At 40.1% G+C, this 19,822-nt stretch overlaps 1 protein-coding gene across 8 annotated transcripts in view; it reads right to left on the reverse strand.

Moving 5' to 3' along the window:
• adgrl1a (adhesion G protein-coupled receptor L1a) overlaps nucleotides 1–19,822 on the reverse strand; it is a 182,908-nt gene that overhangs the window by 42,225 nt on the left and 120,861 nt on the right. Inside the window, exon 1 of one of the 8 annotated variants that reach the window (XM_086086021.1) lies at nucleotides 19,189–19,450. The exons of 6 other annotated variants lie outside the window; for them this stretch is intronic. The gene's annotated coding sequence lies outside the window, so the exon portion shown is untranslated. Of the gene's footprint in view, nucleotides 1–13,066; nucleotides 13,190–19,188; nucleotides 19,451–19,822 lie in introns of those variants that run through there. One more of the 8 variants, XM_086086028.1, reaches the window with a different exon arrangement.

Below are 19,822 nucleotides of genomic sequence, written 5' to 3' on the forward strand. Positions count from 1 at the left end.
GGAAGGTCGCCAAAATACATGATCTGGATGCCATCATTGCTTTTGGTAGTGCCAAAAAAGTGCTACGGTATCAAAAAAGGGCTACAGGAGGAGTCAACTTCTGTCCCTTGAAGTAAGACCTGCACTCACCGACCTCATATGATGAATTATTAGACTCCAAGGTGGCGGTTTGTAACCTTTTGCAGGAACAAAAGGCTATAAAAATGTGCTCACCGAAAGTTACTCCAAGCAAGCTAAAGAATACTAAGTTTTTATGACGGGTGGAATTGTAAATGACTATAAGGGGACAATGGATGGAAACAAATTCTTAAAATTGTTTGTACACACATATGTTAATCTCTTAGTGTTAGACTTTTTAAATTGCTTGTACAAAGCGGTATAGTAGAAGTGTGTTTCTGTCCTTCAAGGTAAAACTTAAACTCTCCTACCTCAAATGATGAATTATTAGACTCTAAGGTAGCCCTTTGTACCAGAAATACGAAGGACCAAAACGTTTTTTTTTATAAAAATCAAGCATCAAGGGCACAAAAGGAGTACATTTGACAAGACGTACTTCTAAAGTATTCTCTGGAACAAAAGCAAGGTTTCTGGAGAAAGAAACTACTCCAAGTAAGGATTCAAATGTCAATGAAAGTTTGAAAGGGATTACTTAAAGGGGACATTAGATGGAAAACTGACAGGGTCCATTTCTGTCCTTCAAGGAAAAACGTACACTAACCTACCGTTTTTGCTGAATTATTAGACTTTAAGGTAGCCGTTTGTCCCCTTTGCATGAACAAAATGCTATACTGCATATTCCCAAATCCTAAATCAAGCTTCAAGGGAATAAAAATAAGACTCTCAATCGAGTGACAAGTATTTCAGAATGAATACCAAGGCCGCTTGTGCCACTGACTTGAAGAGTAGGCCACAAAACGTGTTTAATTGATCATCAAGTCGCCACATTTTTTCTAAATTTGGGTTCTGGGAAGGAAACGCGTTTCAAATCGTTTGGGTCTTTACCTTGCAGTCATGTACCCCATAGGGCTAATTATTGAGAGACCTATCAAACCCTTCTTAATTTTTCATGGGCTGCAAAAGCAAAACGTCTCAAGGGTATTTTTTATCTGGCTTTTTGTGGTTGTTTTCCAACACAAGCCCAGATTTGACACAGGCAGTTCAGAATGAGAATGTGACAGTTTTGTTTTATCCACATGCAAACGTAGGACTTTATTCTTAAAAACGGTGAAGAGTTTCTTTTTCTTTGAAAACTCTGGACAGGGGGAAGACTTTCCAAAACTCCTATACTGTGCATTTGTGTATAAACAGGCAAACAGAACACCACAAACTTCATGATAGTTCAATTGGGTTTGGTCATTTCTCTCTGTGTACAGCGGGCCTAAAATGATCTTCAAGCAAAGCCGCTGGCATCCTTACAGAAAATATATATTTTTTAAAGTGTTGGAGCCACTACAGGACAAAACAGCTGAGGACCCCCAAGGCCTCCAATGCAGTACCCTCACATACAGATCTCCTTGTGCCAGTTTAGTAATATGGCTCTCTGGCTTGAGGTAGCAGACACCTGCTGGTCATCTCGTGATTGAACGCGTCTCTGAACTAATTGGACACTGCAGGGGAGATTTGGACACACGGGACACAGTGCATGGCATCCAAGCACACACGTGATGAGTGCAGAGCACACACATACTATATGTACACCCATGCCCAAACGACAGAAAATTCTGTCACACAATGATGGATCAGCCCGGGCTCAAAACGTGTTGAATATTGCATGGAGTCTCTAGTCTGCTGCGGGAGGAGAATGCTAACATGTTGGGTCACTAAGGAATGAGCTAGTTCAGTTTTTTTCAACTGCACAGTCAATTTTCCACTTCATTATCATACAAACGCAGGTAGAAAACCACACAGGCTAAAAATGAACAACAACTGAGGAGAATGATACTGTAACATTTAAGATCATCTTAGCATGTGTGTCGGTGTCATTTCTAGCTGTATTCGAAAAATAGAAGACTGTGGGCACAAAAACAGGATTTGATACAAAAACAGGGTAAGCTAACATTAGCATGCGCGTTTATTTGTGTCATTTTGAGTTCGATCAGAAATAGTACTTGGTAGTACTTACATTTGTCAATCAAAAAAAGGAGTTAATAGCGGCTAGAGCCTAGACAATTAATCAATGTTCTCTATTAATTCGAGTTTATTTGCAAGATGATTTTTATTTTATTTTTTAGCAGCTTGCGTAGTTCAAAGCATTACCTTACTTGCCTAATGGCTTTTTTTTTTTTTGGGCTAAGCGATGAATCTCTCCACTAACGGCAACTCGACTACAATCAAACGACATCTTCATCGATCCAGGCACAGTGGGAGAGTAACACACATGAGGAGGAAGTAAAAAAGAAAAAAGAAAAACATTGTCGGCACTGTGCAGGGCGAGATGTTATCAGAGCTGAAATGCTGCAGCGCGAAGGAAACGGACGATAAAAGTAGGACAGCATCATAAAAGTATAATGCTGGTGTAAAAAGGAGAAATAAAAGGCACGCACAAGGCGGTGGACTTACTGGGTCCATGTAGGTGACCCTTAAACAAAGCTGGAAATACTCTGGCTCAAGGTAGAATTAGGGACAGAAAAAAGCATGCAATTGTTCCCAGAATGTACGAAATGTAAGTATAAACATGCATGTCAGCGAACAACCCATGTTGTACACAATGGTCATCAGTTTATATAGGATAGGTGACCTGAATTATTTCTGGCTTGTGACCAGAAAACTGATATTTAAAAAAATAAATAAATAAATAGCAACGATATCTACTCATTACATTTTCAATACACAATATTAGGTACACCATACACATGACATAATTCAATTATGTCAGTGAAGTATGCAGTTACCACTATGTTTATTGTTGTGGTTTGCAATATGCGATATTGTACCCAAAACAACTCAGTATGATGGAACACAGCTTTACAGCACTGCAAACCAAAACCACAATAACAAACACGAAAGGGTACATGTTACAAAAAACACACACACTAAAAAACAACAACCGCTGACATTTTAATTGCTTGTGTGCAAATAGTTGGTTCTCTGGAGTGCCTGCCAACCCATCAAGTGTGAAATTAAACAACTAAGTAAATCTTTAGTTGTCCGCCTATTCCTGACTTATGTGCCTGTACACATGCCCTTCTGAATTATATGAATGATGTCGCAATTCGTTACTACTACTTCTACTACTACTATAACTACTCTACTTGGCAGCTAGGTTAGCTACTGTAAAAAGTAGAGCTGCAGTGTTAGCACAAACTAGCATTAGCAAACATTGTTAACAACAGAGTGGCGAATATCTCCTGCTCTCCGAGGAAAGTCCTCCAGAGGTTTAAAATAATACCATAAAAAACTCAATAGTTTTGTTGCCAGCACCTTCTTTATGAAAAAAAAAGAGAAAGTTGCTAGAGAGGTTTGAATCGTCGCTTGGTTAGCAAGACTGAGTAGCCCTTGCTGTCTTCGTAAATGCTCTAGCTCCATCCTCGGTCGTCAAAAGTAATGAAAAATTAATTAATAATGAAATAACTCATTTTGCATGTAGACATCTACAATGTATCGCACCGCATATTCTGGACTTTCTCACACATCCATATACTGTACGCAAGAGGCTGAAAGCACAATTTGGAGTGTAGTTGCTTTATTTACCTAATGGGAAAATTTGTAAATGTGTCCAGTTAGAATTATTGCTCCATGTTGAGGCTTCAATTACTGTTCTAAGCACGTGTTTCATATTCAATTGTATTGTGACAAGATTTTTATTTTCCTTTTTAATCTCTAAGATTTTGCAGGTATACAATACCTAATGAAGAGGGAAAAGAGCATAGCCAGGAGTGATTTAACGACACTGAACGTTGATCAAAAGCAACCCGAGTGGGTGCTCTCTTGTCATTACATTAGACTGGTAGAGCCAATGCACTTGGCCAAGAGCGCTTTTATTATGCACGACACAAAACATCAGCGTCCTGGCCAAAATCAGTCCATTACTGTACCTCACCTCCCAAATAGCCTTGTCCTAAATTGGTACTGGCCTCCATTTTATGTGACTCATGGCAATAACATTAGACTGCCTGAGTGAGTGTATAAGCTTCAACTCTCAACAAGCAGCTGATCAGAATAAAGCTTTGTTATGATGAGCTCCTCCGTGGGTGGCCCCCACTGACCACACTGTAAAACGCAAATCATCTTTCAGCATTGAAATGGATGGCATTTAAATCAATCTGTTCCAGCATCCACCACCGAAAAAAACCCATAATAAACTTTTTTAAATTTGTTTTTAAAAAGGAAAACAACACCATAAATTGCTCTTCATTAAACATTCTGTAAATAAGTAAAAATTACACTGAAAGCAAACAACTAAACAGTTTGTCATTAAACTTCTTCTGGTATGCCCAAATTGGCCACCAGGGGGCAGTATATTGCATTCATGAACATGAAAACAAAAAAATACTTTTACAACTAACTATAAGTGGTTCAGTAAACTGAATTTTATGAGTTGTTTATCGCAGATAACAAAATATGGGATGAGTTATTATATTGTCTGTCTTTATGACTTGAGGCACTGTTTGTGTTCAATTACCCATTGCTTCAAGGATTACGACACTGTAACCAGCCCATTTAGCTAGCCATTTAGCTAGCCCATTTAGCTTTAGTTAGCGTTTTGCATTGTGTGTTAGCATTAATCTAGCGAAAGGCAAAGTTGTGTAATTGTTTAAAAAACAACAACATGGAATTGTTTTTGTTTGATGTTTAGTTTGACAGTAAACTTCGACTAGGAGTGGCATTTAACAGCTTGAAGACTCTTTTTTGAGAAATTGTTTGTCTGACAAACTGCTGCTTGTTATTTAATAAGGTGAGTTCAGTTCACTGTCTTACATTGCTTGTATCTGGAATATTTGCTCTCAAGTCAAAGCAACAATTATTTGAAAGAACTTGTGTGCTGCGTTAAGTATCTCTCAAAGCAGCACGGTTTCACGACAGTGATGCTAATTTTATTAGCCAGTCATTTCACATTAGCATTAACATAAAGCCGATTTGGTTAAATTTACGTGTATATCTCTTCGTTTTAAGTTTAGTTTTACAGTAAACTTCAATTGAATGTGGTAATGAGAGCAACTTGAAGGATGCATCCTTGGCATCTTTTTTCTGCCAAACTGCACTCAGTATGGTAAGGGAAGGCAGAATAGACATCAACTGCTTCTTTTCAGCGCTCACTTTCTTACGACCTCTGTTATTAAAAAGGTCACTTGTAAATCAACAACACAAGCTAAAAATAGCAACTGAGCAACAGCTTGTAACAAAAAAAACCTCATCAATTGGGCAGTCGCATAGAGTCACACTTTACATCTTGCACAGATGGGAGGCTGGTTGTGGAGGTGGGAGGGGTGTTCTCCATTAACTCAGACCTACTTCCTGTTTACCTTCACCTCCCTCTCTCGCCTTCTAATTGAATGGTGATTGCAGCAGCGGGACGCCGTAATGCCGAAAACCCAGCAGCAGCCTTATAGCACACAACGCTATTATGGCCACAATATGAACGAGGTATTAAGTAACAGGCATTAGGCATTAAGCATAAATCTTCAGATTAGGTATTATGCGGGTCTGGTTAGAGCAGGTTAGCCAGAGGAAAAGCTACGCGGATTTACGCCAGGCAGTCAGATTAAATCGATTAATTCTTGTTGGAGTGGGAATCTTGTTGTTTGTGACGGGCAGCACTTATTTAGCCTCCAAACTAGCCAGATGGCAAATGAAATTTACCTTATCAGGGATTAAAAAGACAGGCTTTTTTTTTTTGCTATCACACTCCAGCTTGGCCATTAACATGGCACAGACGGGGAAATGCTGCTGTAATAATTGACTATTCATCTCCATAATCCTTCTCGCAGGCACAGGTCAGCCTGCGACTTGTCAATATGAGTCGACTGCAAAAAAAATGGCTTTAGAGAGAGAAAGAGAGAAAGAAGTGTGTTCCCCTGAGTGAGGGGGAGTCATTTTCTAAATGACTTGTAAAATAATTAAAAGGTGAGCTGCCTGGGGCTAAATTTAGGATTTTCATTTTGGATGCCTGCTGTCGATGATGCATCCAGTATAAACAAATACAACAGTTTTAACCAGCAGCATTAGCACCCTTTTTGCATGTCACAATGATAATTATATAAAATAATGTATACATGACTAATTATTATTTTATAGCACAAATATGTATTTATTAATTATGATTACATAATTATAATCCAATAAACCACAATTATTGTGGGGATACATGTTCGACTCACTCACAACAGATGAAAAGTCAGGATCCAGAGAGCCCACATACATAAAAAAAAAAAAAAGTTGTACCCCTCCCACACGCTTTAGAATCCATTTAAACGTAGGACATAAATAGCATGAAATGTATCAAACATTGGTCATATTGTGGTACCTGGGTGAATGTGTATGCCTTTAAGAGGCGGAGCTTGGTCGGGTGGCCTGCGATATCATGGGTCTGCATGCGAGTGTGAGCTGTGGAGTACGTTCTTTGTCATTCACATATAATACTGTATACTGTAAATTATGTAACATATAAACATGACTATATTATATTCAATATATTAATTAATGAACAATATGACATATTTTATAATCAATCTAAGCTGTGAGTTTGAAGATATATTATGTTTAATCTGGAAGGCTCCGCTCAGTGTGCGGCTCTGCCCAGTTTGCCTTCCTGGCCCTTTTGACCTACTGCAGAGTGCCTGCTGCTCTAATTGAATCCTGCACCTGTTACTGGCAGATACGGCATATGGGCAGCAGGGGGCAGAATGGAGCACGGCTTGCTACCCCCAAGCCGCATGCTGAAAAGTTAATGGGCATGAAAGGGGGTTCCAGTCGGTGTGTGTGAGAATGTGCCACGGAACAGCTCGCTGGTTTCCTATCGTCCAATCTTACTCTCTAAAATGGGGTTTGTACATTGTGTGTCATGCAGACCACTGAAGAAAGCCTGAAATGTTCCGTGAGTAACTTACGAGGTGAAATGCATGCAAGATTGCCTGCAAACTAACTAATCGATAAGTGACCTTTTTATTAGCTCTACTCTTATTGCATTTTTCTCTTTGGCTTATTAGACAGCCAGAAAATATGGAGAAAAAAAAAATATATATTTAAAACACAAACTGGAATGCAAGTTCTTGTATACTGTTGGGTGTATGGCGATACCACTAGGACAAACTATGAAATGGAAACATGCCATTGCCAAAAGGGGTGAAAATTAAGATTTTTGCAAATCAAATATTAGTATATTATACTAAATTAAAAAAAATTGTATGTATGTGTTACATGTTTGCTATGCTTGTTTTTCCCCATCACTGCTCCAGACCATGTTTTAAAATCATATAGTAAATAAATGCAATCAGTAGGGCATCTAAAAAAGATTGTCATCAATACTGTGATATTTCCAAAAACTATATTTAACAAAAATATGCTACTAAATTTAAAAGGCAAAAAACAGCGTGGAGCCTTGGAGTGTGTTCTGCATAATGGAAAAAAGAAGGGAGAGAGCAAGAGATAGCAAAGTGGAGTAAGAGGCGATAAATCGGTTATTTCCTGTAAAATGAACATTTACAGTTAAAGTTAACCTGCTGAAGAGCAACAAAGTAACAAGAAAAATGCCATGTGTGCTTCTTCTGTTTCCTTCAGACTACAAGAGGGTCAAGTCAATGAAATCACAAAAGTGTACATACACAAACACACACTTCCTCACACCCACACACAATGCATGCACTTTTCAGACAGTAGTAGGAGGCAGGTGTCAAATTGGCGCCTTTATCAAGTCAAGCGTCCACCCCAGAGAATACTTTTCACGGAGAGCAGAGGCTGGCGGCGCGCGCGCGCAGATAGCAAGCATTCACAAGCATTCACAAGCCAGTCTTATCGGCCTCCAGGTGACGTCGGATGACAGCGACGTTGGCCGCGACGCATCTACTCGAGATGCCAGATGACAGTAGGCCATTCTGCACCTTGGTCGAATAAAGGCTAAAATGGCGGCAGGTTCGGGAGTTCCGAATCAGTACTCCCTCAAGTCCCCCGATAAAAGGCGTTTTTCCACCAGGAGCCACAGTTCAGCTCGGTTTGGAGCGATAAAGCTTCCACGTGGTCATCAATACAAGACATGGAGGTTGTTTTTTGGCGGGTGGTATATTGGAAGAGAATGATAGGTCTACAAGAATATATTCAGTTTTCATGGCTGGAATTTTGGGGGGGGGAGATCTCTCCTCTGGATCAACATTCCACAGGCCACAATAACTCAATCAACTATGCAAATGAGATGTATTGCACTCCTGGTTTCCCTTCAGACATCCCACCAATACAATCGAGCTGCCCGCCTTACAGTGGCCTTTTATTGTGGACAGCCTAAAGCGCACCTATGCAATAATCATGCTGGACAATCAGCATCTTGATGTCCCACAGCTGCGAGTCCGAAAGGATTATCTCAGCAAAGGAGAAGTGCTCACTGGACGTAGGTTTACGTTATCAAGATACATGTAAAATCACCTTGAAATGGAGAGATGCATATTTGTAGGAAACGCCACATTTACAGTGCTGGCGAGTTCCTTTATATGTATGTCAAATGACAACAAGAAACTCATTTCATCATACGCTCTTGAACAGAACAGCACCGTATCAAATCCAATCCTAATCCTGCTGAACAAACCAAGTCAAATCGTTCCACTGTAAAATCTAAACATCCTTGAATCCTATTGCACGCCATCTGTCGAGATACGTATCGAATCGTCTTTTATTGGAGAGACGCACATCTACCTGCCTTTCTATCCAACAACAGCTTCATCATCCATCTGCCTTCTTACCAACCCAACTTATCAATCAACCATCAACGCATCCTTCACAGAGATAAAGGGGTTGAAAATTACATGTACACCTTTTTTTTAAGATAATGTCAGACAGAAAATATAATTGGACTTTGTCTGCTTAAGATAGATTGTTGCAACTTCACAGCAATCTCAACGATGCAGTGGCCAGGTGTAATAAGACCTACGTAAAAGAGTGAAGACAAATTCACCAAGTGCTTGTTGTCTAGCCCCGCCACTTTGCTACCCTAATTGTAATGCCAAGTTGTACTACTTGGTCGAAACGAGACATTCAGGCTATTTCCTTTTAATGCAGTAGTTTTCAAACTGGGATTCACAAGCCATAACTGTGGTCCGCAGAATAATTCACAATAAATGACGGCATATCAATGTCAAAAAGGGCATACTGGATCAATATATTAGGATTAGCATGCCAATTTAACAAACATACGAAACCAATTATTCCTCCTACCTTAGCATTGGGCCAATTATAAGTACTGATATAACCACGACATAGTACCTTAATCTGACAACCCTGCACGTGTGCAGCATGTCGAGCTTTCTCACGCTCTTTCCTCATGGAAATTCGTGCAACTGAGGCAAGGTGACCTCTGCCGGGTTTTCAAATGAACCCAAGTCGGGTGAAATAGACAGACCAGTGCTGGGTTCAGAAGGGACAGAGCCAATTGTTAACACCCAGCGCATTGGGTTGAGGATTTGATTTTGACCCAACAAAAATTACCCACACTGATGAGTTAAAGCTACCAAGAAATCGGTTACCAAGTTAACAGTAAAGTTGTGGTTAAAACAAACGGGTTTCAGGCGATTACATTTTTTAATCTTAATTAATCACATGACTTCAAAAGTTAACTCACAAATTCAAACTCAAATCACAAATTTTATATTTGTTCTAAATCTACAATAAAATACTCTTGTTAACATGAAAGTGGAAAAAATGTTAAACTAATAAAAATTTGGCTGCTTCTTTTAGGCACTGATACAGTACTTTTATAATAATTCATCAAATTTAGTTAAAATTAAAAAGATGTATTATACCTTTAAAAAACAAGTGATATTGATTTGTGTTGAGGTCATTTCTCTGCCACTAGATGGCATAATTTAATTTGTAAGATGTTAGTGACAGCTCAGTGCATGTTTCTTTTCATATTAAGAGCTATCTAATTTTTAACATGAAGTAATTCTGCACATTTTTAGAATTGTAAAATACAACTTGACCAGAGTCTCCTATTACATTTTTTGCTGATAAATTTTGACGTGGACGTTTCTGCTGCGCTGCAACTGGAATTCCCCCAATACAAGCTTTCGAAGTAAGGGAGAGTCATTAATCGCACGTTAAAAAAGGAACTTTAAATTAACTCAAAATTAACGCAGTAGTTTTGATACCCCAAGTTAAAAATAATGATGTTATTACAAACACTTTTTTAAAAAGAAAAAAAAGTTTACTCACTCACTTGCACGATATGTTTGGCACACTTTTTAAGCAGATGCCCACAGCGGTGTTACCCACTGAGCCATTCAGCTGCCACCAACATTTTCTAAGAATGTTAGGTTGAAGTGAAAGTATCCAAAATGGCCTCCAGCTTCCGATCTTTAACTCACCCAAATCTAATCTTCAAACCCAACCTGCTGGTTCAAAAATAATTAACCATACTTTGGGTATAAGTAATACAATCTGCATAAAGTCCACATCAGTGACGTGGTGAGCTCTAGGTTTGGGTAGGCAGGCAGTCGCAAATTGAGACGCACACACCAATTACAAATTTGTGTGTTGGCAAGTATCCTAGGGTGACCATAATTTCATTTCCTAAAAAGAGGACACTCAGCCTGACCTCGAGATACTTGATACTCAGATACAAGATGCCATACATTCAAACTATTTTTAACATATGCCTCCTCTGTATGGGTAGAAAATAAAACACAAAAAAATATATTTTGAAGTCTTACATTTTTTATTTCCGCAATTTTTTATTTATTTATTTACTTTGAGTGGGGTTCGTACCCAAGGCCGCTTTAATGCTGGGCTGCAGCCCAGTGGCCTACAGTCGTCAGGGGCCTCTCAGAATCATTATAAAAAATAAAATAAAAGACAATTTGTTGATTTTTCTGTCAATCATGCATGAGTTCACCAACCTGCGGCCGCAAATGATTCTGTGCATCGCTGTGGTCGTAATACAGTGTGTCCCAAAAGAGGGCCTATCAGAGGTCTTAACAGTTTCATATACTATTGTGCCACTTGTTCAACTTTCTGTTAGTCACTCCGCCGCTGTATTTACTAACCACGCCCACTCCGCCATACAGTTAATGGCGAGTGAGGACAGACAGCTACGTCACCGTAAACAAAGTTTTAGAGCGGCGGTGATACGGGCCTAATCGGCAAACGGGCCACCTCCACCACCAGCTGCAGCGACAGCGCCCAGCCAGGCCGGGGGAGGAGAGCCCCGGGGCATTTGACGGAGGAAGAGGACGACAAATACTTGGCTAGAATTTTAAACACCAGAGATGTTTTTTTCTCCAGAACGCACTTTACACGAACACTTACTAATGGGGAAAGTGTGCAAAGAGAACGTCTGTGCAATTCCCCTCAAAGTGGCAACAAATTTCGCTTTCCATGCAAAGTTTTGGGGGGTAAAAATAGAGCTAAATCAGCATTTTCTGCATCAGGATTTTCTGATTGGAAACAAGCAGATGAGCAATTACGTGAGCATGAATGGCCATGATAGCTTGTGTTAACGAGTCAGCTGAACACGGTGTGGTGGATTCTGAACTATGAATGTCAGTACTGGTCTTATGTGCTTCTTTTTTTGTCAGAGTGGGGACTGGCTTTTAGAGGAAGCATCCACAAATTTGGTGATATCCACAATGGTAACTATTTGGGATGTATGAAACTGTTAAGCCAATTTGACCCTTTTTTGAAATCACACATGGAAAAATATGGAATTGCTGGAAGTGGAACATCCTCATATTTATCTTTAAATGTATGTGAGGAATTTATAGATCTGATGGGTAAAAAAGTGCTATCTGAAATTGTTGGTAAAGTGAAAATGGTGAAATACGTCTCCATTAGTGTTGACATTTCCCATGTAGATCAGACGACATTTATACTAAGATTTGTGTCACCAGATGGTTGCATTGAACAGCGCTTTGTACATTTTTTGCCAATAGTAAGGCACACTGGCGAAAGCCTGTTCCAGTTACTAACAAGTGTTTTAGAAGAGATGGGGGTTGATATAGCAAATTGCAGGGAGCAGTACTATAATAATGCCAGCAATATGTCTGGAGCCTACAAAGGGGTACAAGCACGCTTGAGGAAAATCAACCCCCAAGCTGAGTGGGTGCCATGTGCAGCACACACACTTAATTAAAATAAAAAACAATTAACAATATTAGGGGTGGAAACTCAAAAGAACGGGTCCACGCTGCAAAAAAAAAACTTTTATTGGAATAACTTGATCGTGACTTTTTCCTTCTACTCTCTAATCTGGCTACAATTTAACAGTGTATTAGACCGCGTGGAACGACACTGCCCCTAAGTGGCCAAACCGGGTACAACATGAACAGCGCTCCAAATAAAGGCACACACAGACAAAGGCAAGACAGAATAAAATAATTTAAATAAAATTGATTTTGGGGCATTTAAAATTGATTCTGAATCATACTAAATGGGAATCGCGATTCTTATGAGAATCTATTTTTTGGCACACCCCTACTTAATATGTGCGCTGATTTGTTTGTCAAGGGTGGAAAAATAAGCAGCGCATCTCGGTTAGGGTTTGGGAGGGGGGGGCCTATATTTTATGGTTAGCCCCGGGGCCTATGAGTAGGCATCTCAACACTTGCCACTCAGCTAAAGTTCTGGGCCACCGTTAGCCAGTGCGCAGTCTGCCAGCAACAGTAAACGTTGCAGTGCACTCTGCCTCCCATTTGCCGCACAACGTAAAACGGACAATTTCAAACCCGCCCGGAAAGAATATAGTAAAGTGAATATCTCCCTGTAAAACAGCCTAATTGCTTACAAAATTAAGCTAGCAATAGCAATAGCAATAGCAATGCTAAACACCATGTAAAGTGAAACAGCCAGTTAATCAAAGCACATCCACAAAGCCAATCTTTCCTTTTGCACCATTCTTTGTGAAAAGTACGAATAATTATTTGTCCCTTACTTTGTTGAAGATCTGGTAGCTAAGACGTTGGTCTCCCATCCTTCAAAAGATAGCGTTTTCCATCATTAAAAAAAGGCACTGTGCGAACGTATGTTTGCATAGGAGTAATACAGCAACGTAAAAAGGCTGCCTATTTGCGTAAAGGACTTTTCTTTTGGGAAACTGACGATGCATGCGCGAACACACATCGCTACGCGTACAGGGCTGGGAAAAGCACAGTAGCGGTGTGCCTTCAGGAGGATCATTTTTGCAGCATTTTTGCCTGCAGGCCAGACGAAGTAATGAGTCATTTTTAATTGAGGTATGAAAATCACCAAATGTTGTCACTTTTAAACCTATAGGTAGTGCAGGCTTTCTGAAATTAAAGAAATGATTTAAATAAATAGAAAATGCCAAACGGTTTCAAGTTTCATTTCAGCCTGGGGTAGGCAGTGCCTACCCTTGCCTTTCCTGACCGCACATCACTGGTCCACATCTACTTAGCAAGTGAGTTAGTAAAACAACCCAGCATTTATAAGTGTTCAAAACAATTGCAGCTTGGAAGCAGGTTACAACAAGTTGATACATCAACGTATAAATGGGCATCATGTCACCAATGTTAAGCGCAATTGACTCCGTGATTGCGTTCCACCGAGCAGTGAAAATGATTCTGCTCATGTTGACTGTTTTTTGCACCAATTAAACTCACTAGTCACATTTTTGGAAAATATTCACCAGAGTGGTATTAAAAGTTACTACATATCGTTAGCAAATAGCAACACTGACAATGCCTGCGTAAACTAGCTCTGCTCACAGCCATGTTGTTAGTGTGAGCAGTGCACGTCAGCTAACAACGACAAACAAATATGGAATTGAATTCAATTAAATTTAGTTAATTCCTTTTTATTAAACAGGTCATGAATATTTAGGTTGAAACTGTCAACAAAATAAATAATTCTTGTTTATAGGCCAACGTGGCAGCCATATTAATTGGCATTAGGTTTTATAGAATACTGTTAATGTCTGTGGTACGCTAACTCAAAATGTTTGAGCACCTCCATTTTAATCAACATCTCCACCTGTCTTCACTCTCTCACCGCCTCAGTCACATGACCATGATAGTGTGCCGAGGGTCATTCCTAATGAGGCTCGCAGCCCGCCGTCTCTATACCGACGGTTGTGCCTTGATCTCACAATGGCGCACCTCTTCACTCCATTGCCATTCACGTTTACAAATCACAGGTGGCGAATACAGCGCTATTTGCGTGAGTGATTTTCACACTCGTTCCCCTCGCCGGGCTGACCCTGACGCCCCCCCCCCCCCGAGAAGCAAACAAGAGCAAATGCAACGGATACGGCGTGGAGGTTCTTTCGGTCGTGACAGGCGCGATAAAAGAGAACGCGGTAACGACCAGGGAAGGGCGCCCCGTGCGACTGTCAAGCGTATGGAGGTGAAAAGAAGCGATGGGGAGAAGCAGGAGTGTGTGACACTCGGTCTTAAAATAGACAGCGGGTACTGTAGGCCGACAAACACTGGAAATGCATTTGAAGTCACCACGTCAGCGCCATACGTCATCCCAATCCCAAAACAGCCAGGATTAATTGGACATTTGCGTGCAAGACAGGTCTGGAATGTTATATCACACGGAGGTGGGCAAACAGAGGAAAACGGCGTTTTCCTCGTAGTGTTAGTGGGAGGAAGAGGAGTAAACAACAACTAGTCGAGTGAGGAAGAGGAGGAGGAGGAAGGATGGGTTGGTGTAGTGCTATGCCTCTGCATGAAGAGCTAAGATGGCTGCTGGTGCTGGGAAAGAAATGTGGGGCACGTTCATGGACAGACAAAGGGTTTCATTGACCACTTGATGGTCTATTAGGTTATCCCCCCCGCTAACATTTGGATCCAGGCACGGGGGCCAGACAGGGATTGATGGGAATAACATTGAAAAGGCAAAAAAGGTGTGCGACATAAAAAAAAACGACTAAAACGTTTGAAATAGCTGAAATTACAACAGAAAAAAATCGATATAATAAATTACTTAAAAAAGTAATTTTCCAATTGCTGTCCTTTTCTATATCGTCTCCCTCTTAAAATAATTGACTAAGTCATTTTTTTTTAGCAAAAAATATTATTTTTTGCCTAAATGATCTCCTCTCAATTTTTTGTGTTTTCTGAAAAATCTGAAAAAAATGACTTATGCGATTATTTTAGGAAGGCGTCAATATGTAAAGTAAGTGAATTTTTTGACATACAGTATGTACACAAGGGGTTTCATATTTTTCATTTCATTTCCATTTGGACTTTTTAAATGTATTTTTATTCAGTTAGTTTTAATTAGTTGTTAGAACGGGTTGGCTAGTTTTGATTCTTCTTTTTTTAATTATTTTTTTAAAAGTTGTTTTTATTCCGTACATTGAATATTTGTTGAGTACAAGATTGTCAGTGATCTACACTGGAAGTTGAACCAATTTGGCTACTTTCGTACTACAGGCCTTAAGCATGGTTTATACTTCTGGCGAACATCACGTGATCGACGCCAGTCATGAGTACTGCGTCACTTGTGGCCGCACACCTCTCCAAGTCTTGAAACGCCGTTCTTGGCGGGTCGTAACATCGTAACATTGGTTCTTTTACAAGCAACGTCAGCAAAACTGATCCCCAAAATATTAATCAAATCCAAAACCTCACTTTCCTTCCACTGCTTATTTTGTCTTTGGCCCTTTTTGGAACACCAAAATATCCGGCCAGTAACAACAATACAGTCTTCATAAGTATGAGCGGTCCAAGAGTATACAAATATACGGAGCCCCTCTGGTGCCAGGGTATGAATTATTTTTTTTTGCTAATGTGTACCCACAGTTTAGCAATCTGTACCCACAGTTTAGTAATCTGTTCCCGCAGTTTAGCAATCTGTAGCCACAGTTAACTAATCTGTTCCCATAGTTTAGCAATCTGTTCCCACATTTTAGTCATCTGTTCCCACAGTTTAGTAATCTGTTCCCGCAGTTTAGCAATCTGAATCCACAGTTTACTAATTTGTACCCACAGTTTCGCACGTCAATATTAAACAAAGAAGAACACTTAAATAAATAGATACAAGTTTGATTTATTTGAAAACAGGAGTAGTGTTGAGTGTGAGACAAGCGAGAAACTCCATGCCATTTTGATTTTGCGGAAATGAGAGCAGGTTAAAACAAGTGCTTTTTAAAGACTCTGGGCAACAAGGAAACCAGCATCTACACCAATGCAAGGTTTTGGTAATATGGGCTGATAGGGGGCGCAACGGTAGAGCCAACTTCATCATCGCTGCTCATTTCAGTTATCCATCGTTTGTAGAATACATAATTAATCCTCACATCAAATTTACCATTTTCTCCCGTCGGACGAAGCGCTTGTGGAAGCTAAACTGAATACTGTATAGGTTTGCCGATATTGGAGGATCTATGGCAAGAGCCAAAGTGCTTCACGGATCGTGTGCACTACACATTACATGTTAGCATTAGTAGCTTGTTGCGTGAGCTAAAACAAATGCCACAATTTGACAGTGTGCTGGCAGCACTTTGGCTTTTGCCATAGATACTCCAATATCGGCAAACCTATACACAGTATTCATTTTAGCGGTTCGTTTGACGGGAGAAAATGGTAAATTTGATGTGAGGATTAGTTATGTATTCTACAAACGATGGATGTTGGCTCTACCGTTGCACTCCCGTCTATCAGTCTATATTATCAAAACCTAAATTGCATTTTCACAGTTTTGCATTGGTGAAGACGCTGGTTTCCTCGTTGCCTAGAGTCTTAAAAAACACTTGTTTTAACCTGTTCTCATTTCCACAAAATCAAAATGCCATGGAGTTTCTCGCCTGTATCACACTCAAAACTACTCAAGTACGTGCTAAACTGTGGGTACAGTTTAGTAAACTGTGGGAACAGATTGCTAAACTGTGGGTAGAGATCGCTAAACTGTGGGTACAGATTAGTAAACTGTGGGTACAGATTACTAAATTTGTGGGAACAGATTGCTAAACTGTGGGTACAGATTGCTAAACTGTGGGAACAGATTAATAAACTGTGGGAACAGATTAATAAACTGTGGGAACAGATTAATAAACTGTGGGAACAGATTATTAAACTGTGGGTACAGATTACTAAATTTGTGGGAACAGATTGCTAAACTGTGGGTACAGATTGCTAAACTGTAAGAACAGATCGCTAAACTGTGGGTACAGATGGCTAACCTGTGGGTACATATTACTAAACTGTGGGAACAGATTACTAAACTGTGGGAACTGATTAGTAAACTGTGGGAACAGATTAATAAACTGTGGGAACAGATTATTAAACTGTGGGTACAGATTACTAAATTTGTGGGAACAGATTGCTAAACTGTGGGTACAGATTGCTAAACTGTGGGAACAGATTAATAAACTGTGGGAACAGATTAATAAACTGTGGGTACAGATTGCTAAACTGTAAGAACAGATCGCTAAACTGTGGGTACAGATGGCTAACCTGTGGGTACATATTACTAAACTGTGGGAAAAGATTACTAAACTGTGGGAACTGATTAGTAAACTGTGGGAACAGATTAATAAACTGTGGGTAGAGATTAGCAAAAAAATTAATAAAAATTCATACCAGGCACCAGAGGGGCTCCCTACAAATAAGATGGTTGTGGATGAAAATAATGGGTAACCTTGCTAGTTTTGTCTATTCCGATTGCTGCTGGTATAAATTACTGCATATCAACTACTGTACATTTATCATAACGGTGAATTTTAGACATTCATTTTTATTTGTTTCTATACCAGTATGCCGAAATATGTCCTTTTGTGAAACCGGTTTGTGGTGGTTCAACTAAACTAAAAAAAAGACAATGATCATTGATTAATCAACTGACATCACATTATGGTCTACAAAATATCTTCATATCTTGTTCAATCCTTAATCTACACTTGTAATTACTATTATACATATTATATTATTATTATATTATTATCAGTTTATTGTTAACGACAGTATATGGCTTCATAGCTTTTGGCAATAATAAATACTATAATAAATTAAATTGTTATAATTAGACGCATAGATTAAAAGGCCCCAACCTTTTAAACTTTTGTAGCATTGTAGGTATTTCCATTTCTTTCAAATCTCCTCTTGTGAGATGAAAAAAAAACATTTGTATTTCATGAGAGCATTTCCCCTTTCATTTGGTCTCTTCTAATCAGCACATTTCCAAAGTTTTAGGCGACATTTTTGACCCTGTAGGACAAGCACTGATGGGAACTCTTCGCCATGAGCTTTGAAGAGTGCGACTCAAGTCCTTTTTCTTTGGAGATGCTCGTGATTGAGGCTGATTGGGGCTCTTTAGGAGGCCCCCGGCTGCATTACAAGGAGTTTGTAGTACTCCTCACACGAACGTATACCGCTTTTCCCGTCCTCTCTGGACCCCGTGCACGAGGCTAGGGAAAGGGGCGCAAGAGCCGTAAAGAAGAAAGCAAAGAGGTGGCGGTGACACACTGTAGAAAGAAGAAAAGAGGCGAAGGAGGGGAGTGTGCAAATTGACGCCGCCTTTATGACAGACGATCTGAGAGATAAACCAATGGAGGAAAGATGAGAGGAAAGAGAAAGAAGCCGATGAAGGACGAATGGTAATAATAATGAGGCGAGTATGACAATCAACCTGGAGATGATATCTTTGTGAGGACTAGCTTAGCCGGTTAGCGTGCCGCATGGACAAACAAATGAGAAATGTCTTTTTGATCCCCGTGTGGGGAAAAAAACAAAAAAACACGCACTTTCTTGACAAGTCGGAGGACGAGATTATACAGTGTGAGGGAGTTATTAGAGCAAAGAAATGAACCCATGTCCAGTTTATCTCTCATTAATTTGAAAGGGGAGCAGTGAGTGTGTGCAATTTTCAGCCTTCTGCCATCACATGGACATCTAGAAGGATTTTAGACTTTTTGGTTATATACTCAAAATAGAGACAGAAAGAAGAAGACAACGAGGGGGTCTGGACATCATGAGCACACAACACAAGGTGCCGGGTTGTTGGAGGGATTATGAGGAGAGGACGGGGGAGGAGGAGGAGGAGGAGGAGGAAGGGGCGAGCTGTGGTTGTTATGTTCATAGCGGTCGTTACCTTTTTGATCCACTTCTATTCAAGCGTCGGAAAAAGGAGGGAGACAGAGAGATAAAAATAGACAGACAGCGGAGGGAGAGAGAGAGGGAGGGAAAGGAGAACGAAAGGAGCAAGGAAAAAAAGAGAGATTAAATAAAACGCTGGCCTTTCTCTCGCCTAACTTATCTTGTCTGTCTATTGTTTCTTAAGGCGACTGAAATACGAAGAGAAAGGGAAGAATTGCCTCAACTAGCTTTGAAATTCACTTCAACTTCATCAATAAATTCCCCGCCCCCACACCCCCACCACCACCAACACGCTCTCGACCCGACCTCCACCCCTCTCGTTTTGCCACACCCCTCGCCGGCGACTGGAAGACCTGCTGGAGGGGAAAAAAACAGTCTTCATGCTGGCGTCCTCTTCAGCTGTGGAGGCAAAAGAAGGAAAGGAAGAATAAAGAAAAGACAGGCAGAAAGAAAAATGGAAATGCAAGAGCAGGGTTGGGCAAATTTTTAGTAGCTTGAGGCGCCACACAAGATTTTTTTAAATGGACTTATGTCCATTCATAGATGAGGTATCCCCCACCCCCACCACACACACACGCAAACCAGTTAAGATGTGTATGCAAAGCATTGAATTAAAAATAATATTTATT

Source organism: Leptonotus elevatus, chromosome 1 (assembly GCF_054856555.1).
Source record: "Leptonotus elevatus isolate MCC_2025b chromosome 1, RoL_Lele_1.0, whole genome shotgun sequence".
NCBI lineage: Eukaryota > Metazoa > Chordata > Actinopteri > Syngnathiformes > Syngnathidae > Leptonotus > Leptonotus elevatus.